The sequence below is a fragment of the Geotrypetes seraphini genome, chromosome 9 (assembly GCF_902459505.1).
Source record: "Geotrypetes seraphini chromosome 9, aGeoSer1.1, whole genome shotgun sequence".
Lineage (NCBI taxonomy): Eukaryota > Metazoa > Chordata > Amphibia > Gymnophiona > Dermophiidae > Geotrypetes > Geotrypetes seraphini.
The window spans coordinates 87,319,339-87,331,665 of NC_047092.1; the positions used below are offsets into that span (position 1 = coordinate 87,319,339).

The window sequence follows — 12,327 nt, forward strand, 5'->3', positions numbered from 1 at the left end:
TTTCTAAATGATACAGACGGATAGAAACCAGTAAAAACAGTTTGAAATATTTATTTTTTAAATAAATCACATAACAACGTTTAAAAGGAGAAAAAATTTAAAAAATATAGATGAAAACTTTTTTCAAAAATTGACAGCCAATGATGAAGCACCACAATATGCTTCCCGCGGTATGAAACATTATAAGCAGTGGAGTGGTGGGGCTGAGGCGTCTTTTTGAAAAGAAAAAAAGTTCATCACCATCCAGACAATTATTAAACTTATAATTAGCCAGGATACCGGTAGTCATTTTACGTCATTTCCGGGTAATCGGAGATCAATGAAGGGGTGTGCTGATATAGAAGTATAACGGTATATATAAAGCCCCCAGCGGGACACAATCTCAGCGTGCTCTCTTTTTGATGGTATCCCAGTTGCAGAAAGCCTAACAGGTATTTAAGTTTTGTTTGACTTGTTATAACTGCAATGTGAGGTTTAGTTGATAGTATTGATTCAGGCAAGAATACATTAATAATTATGTTTTAGCTAGGTTTTAATTAAATTTTTGTTTTTAACAGGGACCCCTCCTGACGAAGGGCCCGAAACTCGAGTCGGGGGGCCAGGCTTAGTAATTGAGTATTTTAGTTGTCACGTTGTTTAAAGAACAGCACTAGTAGCACACAGCACTTTATTTTTCAACGCACTTTATTCTCAACGGAACTGGAGGTTTACAATCATGCCACCTATTTCAGTCCAGCCATCTTAAAGATAAGTGAATTTTCCTTATATATTACACTGCTTAAAATGTTTGAAGAGTGTTATAGGTTGGCATAGGGACAATGGTGAGATCACTGAATCAAAGGGTATGGTCTGAGCACTTCATATTTAATATATTTATTGAATTCTATAGCTGTGATTAGTATAATAATTGGTTAGCTACAAGTAATAGCCACCGTGTCATTCTCTAGCGCTCAAGCCACTGAGGAACTTAGAAGGTGAGCTGGCTCCCAGAGGAATGAACCCCGAGTCCTGAAATCTCACAATAGGCAGGTTCTCCAGGTCCACCCAAAAGCTCGTACAACAGAGCTGCAGTTCAGCTCAGCAGAACTTGTGAACTTTCCCAGGCAAAAGATCCTCAAGAATGGGGTCTCAGGGCACCAAAGCCTCAGAAAAACGAACTTAAGGCTGAAAAGAAAAGGAAAACTAAGCAGAGCAAATCCCAACATCTCTGCACAATTCGCTTGCAGAAGAAAAACTAGAAGGGGGCACTGTGCCCCACCCTCTATGTGGGAGGTGCTCAGAACTGTAAGTGTTCACATTTCTGCAAGCCACAGGAATGGATTGATCACCATACGTAAGTAGATGTAACAGATATAGATGTTAACAGAATCCAAACATCTACAACAGAATGAGATATATTACTCTAAAGAGTAAGATTTTTTTCAGGTAATACATCTAGAAAGGAGGTAACAATCATATTGCTTTGCAAATGAAAAAGACAGCAAAAAAATTTGCTTTTCTTGGGGCCTCTAAAAGGATATAGACAAACAGGCAGCAATAAGAATTTTAAAAAGAATTTGCCCAGAAAACTAGGGAAAGGAAAAGGGGATTTGACATACCTCCTTTTTGTAGCTACAATCAAAGTGGTTTTACATACTATATACAGGAGCTTACTTTGTACCTGGGGCAACTGAGGGTTAAGTGATTTGCCCAGAGTCACCAGACAAACATCCAACTTGTGCAACTGCCTCCGTTCTGAAGAGCCCTCCCGACTACCCAAGACCGGGAGGACCACGGATTGGTTGACATGAAAAGGTGAAACCACCTTCGGCAGAAAGGAAGAAACAGGCCGCAACACAACACGCTCCCTAGAAAACTCCAGGAAGGGAGGCCTACAAGAGAAAACCTGCAACTCAGAAATGCGTCTCGCAGAAATAATGGCCACCAGGAAAAACCCCTTGAGAGCAAGGTCCTTCAATGAGCAGGAGCCCAGGGGCTCAAAGGAAAGGTGCACTAGCATGGACAGGACCAGAGTCAGAGCCCAGGACGGAACCGTAGGCCACACTGAAGGCCGAAGCAATTTAGCCACCCTCAAAAAGGAAACCATGTCCAGAAAAGAAGTTAATAAGAAGAGCTCCCGCAGATCAACTTTGTTCGCTTTTCCCTCACTGAAATCGTGTCATCTTAAAAGATTCCTCGAACGAACCTTCTCTTTTCAAGCGGCCAAACTAAATTCATGGCTCGCCCAAATCATACTTGACTGCTCTTCATACTCCCCTTCAGAAAAAAGCTCAAAACTCTACTTTTTAACGGACCAAATCCCTAACGCTCCCCTCTTCCGCCATAACGTTTCCCCTTCTCCACCTTAGAAAACAGATTAAAACCCTTCTTTGCAACAGACCTATCCCTTAACGCCCCCCTCCCATCTCACCCCCCTCTCCTCTTCCTTACTTTTCCGCCCACCCCCCTTCTAAGTTTGTTTCTCCCCCCCTTTTTTCCAGCTAATATGCTTGGTTCCCCCCCTCTCTTAAACTTAATTGTATCCTACTACAGCACACTCTGTGTGTACCCCGTATTTGGCCCTTCCCTCACCTAAATTGTTAATGTAAACGAGTTTGACCCTACGATTGCTTTGTTATGTTCTTCTTTTTTCTAATCGCACTGTATGTAATTCATCTATCTGTTGTGAACCGCCTTGAACTCCCTGGGTATGGCGGTATACAAAATAAAATATTATTATTATTATTATTATTATTATTAAACGATTACCCTGCAGCAAACTGCACGTAACACAGACAAAGCTGCAAACTGAACCCGGAGAAAAGACCAGGCCAGGCCCCTATCCAGGCCATCCTGTAAGAAATATAAGATGTAAGGCAAAGAGGCATGAAAGGCAACTACTCCACGTGCAGCACACCACTCTTCAAAAATACGCCAAACTCGCACAAGCCCGAGAAGTGGAAAGCCTCCGGGACCAGAAGAGAGTGGAAATCACTTTATTTGAATAACCTTTCTTACCTAGGCATTCCTTCTCAAGAGCCAAGCCATAAGACAAAGGGGATTTGGATTTAACTTTGGAATAGGGCCCCGAGTCAGAATGACAGGCAGCGGAAGAGGATCTGCAACGAGAAGACTAACCAGATCCGCATACCCCATAGAAAAAGTCATCGTTCTAAGAGACCATCGGCTGCTTGGATGAAAGAGAAGTAGATGGGGACAAAACCAGCACTGAGGGGGGCTGAACTAGAGTGGACACAGAAGGAACCCCCTCCCCCCCCCCAAGATCCCCAGGGTGGAAGCAGGAACCCCAGATGCCTAAAGATAAGCCTTACACAAGGTGAAAACAAAGTCAGGGGGGAAAAACCCTGGCGGTCCAATCTGACTCACTGCCAAAGCAGAGGACCCAACACAAGCCTGTCCCCGTCTCTCCAATACACATATAAGGTCACCTGAGGTTGCAGACAAAATAGAGGTCCTTCCCACCAAAATTGGAGCAAATCTCACCAAAAAACATGCCCCTGAGGCCTATAGCGGCTGAGAAGCCTGAACTATCCCAGCCACTAAAGCAGGCAAGCCGGCAGCAGCGGTAAGGGAATCCCCAGCAGCATCGGTGGTAAGGGGAACCTTATTTCCCTGACCGTTGGCGGCTGGGGGAATCCTTATGTTGGCAAGGGAAGTCCAGGCTTCCCCGCTGTCAGCTGCCAGCATGCGAGGCACTCACAAAGGGGGTCCTTAGACACCGTCACCCAAAACCGAAGAGGACTCCCCTTCACTGCGGATGGTACACCGCAAGCATAGGATGGGTGCATCGACCTCGCGTCTGGAGCACGAGCACTTTTTCCCTTTAAAAGTGCTCATTGTGCAATACACAACCTACCGTGTTTCCTCGAAAATAAGATAGTGTCTTATATTAATTTTGGGTCTAAAAAACACATTAGGTTTATTTGTGGGGGGATGTCTTATTTTTTTTCATGTACAACAATCATATCTCCCTTCTTCTCCTCCACCCCAATTCTTCCTCTTTCCTTTCTACCCCCACCCCCCATGTGCACCATCTTTCCTCCCCTCTCACCCATCCCCTTGTACAGCATCTTTCTATCCCTCCCTCCCATCCCCCTTGCAGTCCAGAGTATGAAGAGCTGTTTCTCCAGGATGAAAATAAGGCTTTGGAAAGAAAACACTGGAAGTACAATCGATTGATTGAGATGAAATTCTGAAACAACTTTTGCTAGCAGACTTGAGAGCAATAAGGAAGACCACTTTTTAAGGGAGATATTTCAGATGAGCTGTAGATATTGGTTCAAATGGAGGCTTCATCAATTGAGCAAGAACAACATTGAGATCCCAAACCACAGGAGACTGTTTGAGAGGGGCTTGACATTGAAAAGTCCCTTCATAAATCTGAAAACCATAGAATGAGCAGATAAAGATTTCCCGTCTAAGGGTTGATGGAAAACAGCAATTGCATTGAGAGAGACTCTAATGGATGTTGATTTGAGACCTGATTGAGATAAATGCAACAAGTAATCCAGAACTGAAGATAAGGAGGTAGATTGAGGCTCCTTGTGATGAAGGGTGCACCAAGCAGAAAACCTAGTTCATTTCTGGTTGTAACATTGCCTAGTAGTAGGCTTCCTGGAAGCCTCTAGAATGTCCTTGACAGATTGAGAGAACTGGAAATTGGCAGTTACGTTGAAAGGTACCAAGCTGTCAGATGCAAAGACTGCAGGTTGGAATGAAGCACAGACGGAAAAACTGGTAGAAGAAATAGTGGTTCCCTACTGCTGTTGAAATAGAAGGGAGAACCAAGGTTGTCTGGGCCACCGAGGAGCTATGAGAATCATGGTGGCATGTTCGTGTTTGAGTTTGACAAAAGGAAATGGAGGAAATGCATACAGAAATGGTTCGTCCATTCCAGAAGAAAAGCACCTGCCTCGAGGCGATAAGGAGAGTATATCCTGGAGCAAAACTGAGGCAGCTTGTTGTTGTGGGGAGACGCAAAGAGATCTATTTGAGGAGTTCCCCACTGAGAAAAAATGTGATGGAGAGGCGACAAATTGAGTGTCCATTCGTGAGGCTATACAAGACGACTCAATTTGTCCACTAAAAAGTTTCTCTCCTTGAATGTAGATGGCTTTCAGAAAGATATTGTGAAGAATTGCCCAATTCCAAACCTGAGCCTCCTGGCAAAGGGGAAGAGATCCTGTTCCTCCCTGCTTGTTGACACAGTACATGGCAACTTGATTGTCTATACGATCGAGGACTACTTAATCATGAAGAAGATGCTGAAAAGCTTTGAGAGCATTGGATATCATTCCGAGTTCCAACAGTTTTATGTGACACCAACGATCTGTGCTGGACCAATGCCCTTGAGTATGGAGACCATTGAGATGAGCCCCCCCCCCAAGTGTAGGTCGAGGAATCTGTCATGAGGACCTTCTGATGAGGGGGCATTTTGAAACAGCAAACCTCTGGAGAGATTGGAAGAGAGCATCCACCAGTGGAGAGACTGTCTCAATGAAGGAGTCGCTGTAATGTGCTGACAGAGTGAGGCGAAAGCCTGCTCCTACTGAGATGCCAGAGTCCACTAAGGGATTATGAGGTGAAGTCTGGAAAAAGGAGTCACATGAACTGTAGAGGCCATGTGACCTAGGAGAACCATCATGTGTCTCGCTGAGAGTGAAATGAGGGATGAAACTTTGACAAAGTTGAATGAGAGCATCCTGACGTTGTTGAGGAAGGAATGCTCCGAGTTGCAAAGTGTCCAGTACAGCTCCAAAAAACTGTAGTCTGACACACCTGTAGTTGGGATTTTGGAAAGTTGATTTCGAACCCCAAGCTTTGGAGGAACCAAGTAGTCCATTGGGTCGCTACAATAACCCCCTGAGATGTTGCATCTTTGATGAGCCAGTCGTCCAGGTACAGGAAAACCTGAAGACCATGGTTGCGCAGAGCTGCTGCTACTACTACTAGGCACTTGGTAAACACTCTGGGAGATGATGCCAGGCCGAAGGGTAACACTCTGTGTTGAAAATGGTGATTTCCCCACCCAAAATTTGAGAAATTTGCAAGAGGCTGGATGAATGGAAATGTGAGTGTAAGCCTCTGAGATCCAGAGAGCATAACCAATCGTTGTGATCCAAAAGGGGATACAAGGATGCTAGAGAAAGCGTCCAAAATTTTTCTCTGACAAGAAATTTGTTAAGAGCTCTGAGATCCAAAATAGGTCACAGATCCCCCATCTTCTTTGGGACAAGGAAGTAACCGGAGTAAAACCCTGTGCTCTGCTGTTCCAGAGGAACTTCCTCAATGGCACGGAGATGAAACAGAGCTTGAGCTTCCTGAAGAAGAAGGGTGGTCTGTGACGGATTGGAAGAATACTCTCTTGGGGGAAGATCTGGTGGAACCTGAAGGAAATGAAGAGAGTAACCTTCCCTGATTATTGAGAAGACCCAGAGGTCGGATGTAAGTAGTTTCCATCATTGGTAAAAAATGATGGAAACGACCACCAATGGGGAGAGGAGAGGATAGAGGCAGAACAATTGAGGTTATGCTCTGTGTTAGATGGTCAAAAAGACTGAGAGGCCTTGGGTGCAGCAGGGGTCTGAGGTTTATGCTGCCGCTACTGTTTCTTAGGAGGCGGCCTTGAATAAGGTGCTGACGTTTGAGGAAAATGCTTCTGGTAAGATGGAGGAGGTCTATAACCCTTAGCGGTGGAAGGCTTTGGCCCGATTATGGAAGCAAATGACTTCTCTTGCTCGGATAAGTGCTTTGTAGCTGCCTCAATAGAGTCATCAAACAACTCATTGCCCTGGCATAGGATGTTAGCCAGTCGATCTTGTAGATTCGGGTCCATATCTATAGTGCGGAGCCAAGCTAGGCGGCACATCACCATCAAGAATGCAGTGACTCTAGAGGAAATTTCAAATGCATCATATGCAGCTTGAACCATATGCATGCGAAGTTGACCCAGAGTGTGATGCATGTGTTGAAACTCTGGAAGTCGATGTTGAGGAAGATACTTGAAAAAAAATCATAAGAACATAAGAAGCGCCATCTCCGGATCAGACCTTCGGTCCATCAAATCCGGTGTTCCGCACACGCAGAGGCCCTGTCAGGTGTACACCTGGCGTAATTTTTAGTCACTCATATCCTTCTATGCCTCTCGTAAGGAAATGTGCATCTAGTTTGATTTTGAATCCCAGAACGGTCGATTCCGCAATAATCTCCTCTGTGAGAGCATTCCAGGTGTCAACCACTCTCTGAGTGAAGCAGAACTTCCTGATATTAGTCCTGAACTTGTCCCCCCTTAGCTTTATTACATGTCCTCTTGTCCGTGTCAAATTTGACAATGTAAATAGTTTTTTCCTGCTCTATTTTGTCGATTCCTTTCAGTATTTTGAAAGTCTCGATCATATCCCCTCGCAGTCTCCTTTTCTCAAGGGAGAACAATCCCAGTCTCTTAAGTTGATCCTCGTATTCCAGTTTCTCCATACCTTTTACTAGATTTGTTGCTCGTCTCTGCAACCTCTCCAGCAGTTTTATATCCTTCTTTAGGTTGGGAGACCAATGTTGGATGCAGTATTCCAAGTGGTGTCTGACCATCGCTCTGTAAAGCGGCAAAAAATAGTGTTCCCTCTAAGCTGAGCAGGTGTCCTCCAGCTGCATTGCTACCACTAGGGGGTGGAATATTTTCAGTCGCTAAGGACAGGTATGTTCCCTGGAGTCCTGCAGAACTTGCCTGTCCCTCACAATTGAAAAATGTGACAGTAAAACAGCACCCTCTATTGGTGAGACTGTGGGTGGAGGACTCCTGCTCAGCTTAGAGGGAACAGTGATTTATGACCCTCTCTGATCTACTCATGATTCCCTTCTTTATCATGCCCAACATTCTATTTGCTTTCTTTGCTGCCGCCGCACATTGTGCTGATGGTTTCAGGGTCCTATCTATCAGTACACCCAGGTCCTTTTCTTGTTTGCTCTTACCCAGAGTTGCACCTGATATTCTATACTCGTGTTCCATATTCTTACTGCCTAAATGCATCACTTTGCATTTCTCCACATTAAACTTCATCTGCCATTTCTCCGCCCATTTCTCTAACTGACACAAATCTCTCTGGAATTCCTCACTATCCTTTTGCGATCTGATTGCCAGGCATAGCTTTGTGCCATCTGCGAACTTGATGATCTCGCTGGATGTTCCTTCTTCTAGGTCATTGATATAGATATTTAAATAAGATCGGCCCAAGTACCGAGCCCTGGGGTACACCGCTAGTCACTTTCTCCCAGTCGGAGAACTTTCCATTTATGCCCACTCTCTGTTTTCTGTTCTCCAGCCATTTGCCTATCCATCTTTGTATAACCCCCTCTATTCCATGGCTTTGAAGTTTCCTGAGAAGTCTTTTGTGTGGAACTTTGTCGAATGCTTTCTGGAAGTCTAAGTATATTATGTCCACCAGTTCTCCACTATCAATTTGTTCATTCACGGTCTCAAAAAATTGAAGTAAATTCGTTAAACATGATTTCCCTTTCCTGAAGCCATGTTGACTTGCTTTCATCAGGTCGTGTTTATCTAAATGCCGGACTATGCTATCTTTAATCAGTGCTTCAACCATCTTTCCAGGGACAGACGTAAGGCTCACAGGTCTGTAGTTGCCCGGTTCTCCTCTCGATCCTTTTTTAAAATTGGCGTGACATTCGCTATCTTCCAGTCGTCCGGTATCTGTCCAGTTCTAATTGTCAGGTTAGCAAGTTTTTGCAATAACTCTCCGATTTCAACCTTCAATTCTTTTAAGACTCTTGGGTGAATTCCATCCGGTCCAGGGGATTTGTCACTTTTAAGTTTGTCAATCTGGTAATATACCTGGTCCAAGTCCACTTCTACTGTTGTGAGGCTGTCTTCTATTACTCCTTTGAACACTTCCACTGCATCTGGCATTGTTGCGGTGTCCTCCTTTGTAAAGACGGACGCAAAGAAGGAATTTAGTCTGTTTGCAATTTGTTTGTCATCCTTGATGTACCCTTTTCTTCCCTGGTCGTCCAGCGGTCCCACCTCCTCTTTTGTGGGGTTTTTCCCTTTTACGTATCTAAAGAGGGGCTTGAAGTTTTTGACCTCTTGCGCTATTTTCTCCTTATAGTCCTTTTTGGCATCCCTCACCACCTTGTGGCATTTCTTCTGGTCATCTTTATGTTTGTTCCAAGCTTCGATTGTTTTCGTGCGTTTCCATTTATTGAAAGAGTCCTTCTTTTCTTTTATGGCTTCCTTCACCAGTCTGGTAAGCCATGCCGGTTCTCCTTTGCCTTTAGTTCTCCTTTCTTTGGAAATCCGTGGAATGTAGAGATTTTGTGATTCCGTGATAGTATTTTTCAGTAGGGACCATGCCTGATCTACCGTTTTAATTTTGTCCATCTTTTTCTTGAGCCGTTGTTTTACCATGGCTCTCATGCGATCGTATTTTCCCTTTTTAAAGTTTAAGGTCGTGGTTAAGGTTGTGGTATGTTTCCTTTTCCCGATGTCAAATTTAAAGTTGATCATGTTGTGATCGCTCGTCCCCAGCAGGACCGTGACTTCTACTTCTTTTGTCGGTCCCGCGAGGCCATTTAGGACCAAGTCCAAGGTGGCGTTGCCTCTTGTCGGCTCCCTTACCATTTGTTCCAGGAAGCAATCCCCTAGCGCCTCCAGGAACTTGGCCTCCTTGCCGCAGTTGGAGGTTCCCAGGTTCCAGTCTATCCCTGGGAAACTGAAGTCTCCCAAGATTATTACATTGCCAGTCTTGCATTCTTGTTTGATTTCCTCTATTATTTCAGAGTCAGTTTCCTCTGTCTGCCCTGGGGGCCAATTTTTGTGATCTTGATCCAGAGGGACTCCAGTTTCTCTTTCCTTTCCGGCATAGCCACACCAACAGATTCTACTCCTTCATGAACATATAGGGCAATACCTCCACCTTTCTACCCTACTCAATCTCTTCTGTATAGTTTGTATTCCTGTAGTACTATGTCCCATTTGTTTTCTTCATTCCACCATGTTTCTGTTATGCCCATTTCATCACGTCTTGCTACTGCCTCTAATTCCCCCATTTTGTTTCCCAGACTTCTAGCATTAGTGTACATACATTTGAGTTCTCTTTGTGTTACCTTTTTGGACTTTCTACGCTTGGTTGTCTCTACTGTTTCATTCACGGTATCATTCTGCTCCTACATTATCTCCCTTGTTTGCTGTTTGGCCGTCCCCTCCTGTGCCTGAGTCATCCCTTCCTGCCTTGTCTCCCTTATTTGCTGTGAGGTCGTCCCCTCCAGTGTATGAGTTGTTGCCCGTGGTTCCTTCTTCGGGGCATGGCATTAACCAAATGCTTCAGATAATAAGTAAAGACAAAGTTATAGTTCAAAATTCTGTTTCTCATCATCAAATTTTGATACAGCTGACGACCAAACTTGTCCATGGTCCTGCCCTCTCGGTCTTGACGGACGGTGGCATAAACTTTGGTAGGATTGGTTCTTTTTAAAGAAGACTCCACGAAAAGAGATTGATGGGATAATTGAGACTTTTCAAATCCCTTACAATGGACCATCTTATATCAAGATTCCATCCTTGCTGGCACAGCAGGAATGGAATATGGTGTATCAAGATTTCTTTTGGAAGTTTGAGAAAGAATGGCATTCATGGGTAACTTGAGAGAATCCCTAGGATGATGAGACATACCCCAGTTGTTCCAAATACTCCTTAGAGCAGGGGTGTCCAACCTTTTGGCTTCCCAGGGCCACATTGGCCAAAAAAAATGTTTCTGGGGCCGCACACGCACAAATGCTGCAGCAAGACAGAGGAGGGAGCCGGCAAGACGGTAAACACCCGGGGGCAGCAGAGGAAAACACTGTATCGCCCTTGACCGGGGCTGCACAAAATACTTAATAGGGCTGCATGTGGCCCTCGGGCCACAGGTTGGACACCCCTGCCTTAGAGTATTTTGAGTTAGATTATAAAAGTGATGTTAAGATCTTTACTCATTTGTCATAGAAAGTTTGTAAAGGACACCGGATCTGAAGAGGTATGACCTCGTTGAGATGAATGAGAACCCCTCGAGCAGAGAACGAAGGTGAAGCCTCTCTGGAATATTGATACCTGAGATCTGAATCCATAGGCAAAGATGAAGACGAACGCCCATTTCTGGAATGTGAAGAAAAATTTGCAAAAGAAGAACTCGACTGACGAGAATGGTGAGGCTCCACAACAGATCTCCTCGACAAAGGAGTTGGTCTCGAAGAATCTCGATGCCTCGATAAACAAGACCCGTCTCGAGAAGAAGATCTGGGCCTCAATGAATGCCTCGACAAATGATGTGGGAAGAAGTATGCCTCAAATCACGGTCCCGTGATTAAGTCGGATCCAGCCTCGAGGATGAATGTCGAGGAGTCCTCGTGCTGTGCCTCTAAAAAGGCAACGCCTTATGTGAAGAGATAGGACTGGAAGTCGGAGAACGACGTCGAGACAGTGAAAAGGACTTAGCTCCTTGTGTAGTGGTATCTTGAGGCACTCTGAAGGACTCAACTCCTTGTAATACTGCTGAGTGCTCAGGCTGGACTGCAGGAAGCAGGGTCGAGGCAGGAGTCAATTTGGCAAGCATGTTACCGAACTCCTGATGCAGAATAGTTTCCAACATATTCTGCAAAGGCAGCACCGAGACCACTGGATCTGGTACAACTGGTGTGGCTATGGACTCCAAGGAAGACGACCTTCAGGAAGAGTGTTGCCTCAATTTTGAGACACGTTTTCTGGGTAGCCTCGGACCCACCGGTTCTAAGAGTGGCACGTCCAGAGGGGTTGGCTTAGCTATCTTACCTGATGGAGACATTTGAGGATAACAGTGTCTTGGGAGAAGATTTAGCTGATTTCCCCCGAAGACGAAGACTTCCCCATCAAGGAAGGTTTGAGCAATGTCAAGGTTTTGGCCCCATAGAAGACATTGATGTAGTCTAGTTCAGGGCCAGAATCAGGGTCGAGGTTTTAGTTGAAGACAAATCCATTTCCCGGAAAATTTTCTCAGTCTGAACTCGATGACATTTAAGGGCTCAATTTTGAAGTGTAGCACAGCGGGGGCATGACTCTGGATGATGGTCAGGTCCTAAATACTGTACACACCACTTATGTGGGTCAGTGATGGAGGAGATCACGCGTTGACACCGGCTACACTTCTTCCTTTGACCGGCCGGGACATGGAATGAAACAAGGCCACGGTGAAATCGAACGTACAGATAACAGTGACCCTGTAAAGAAAATACACGAGCAGCGGTGAGAGAAGGCATGAGTAGAACTAACTCATGCAGAGCCTTGAAACGAGGGCTTCTCAGCTCTGT

At 45.0% G+C, this 12,327-nt stretch overlaps 1 protein-coding gene across 6 annotated transcripts in view; it reads right to left on the reverse strand.

Annotated features, from left to right (window-relative positions):
• Window positions 1–12,327, reverse strand: part of BRAF (B-Raf proto-oncogene, serine/threonine kinase) — a 1,024,017-nt gene that overhangs the window by 946,336 nt on the left and 65,354 nt on the right. The window lies entirely within an intron of this gene.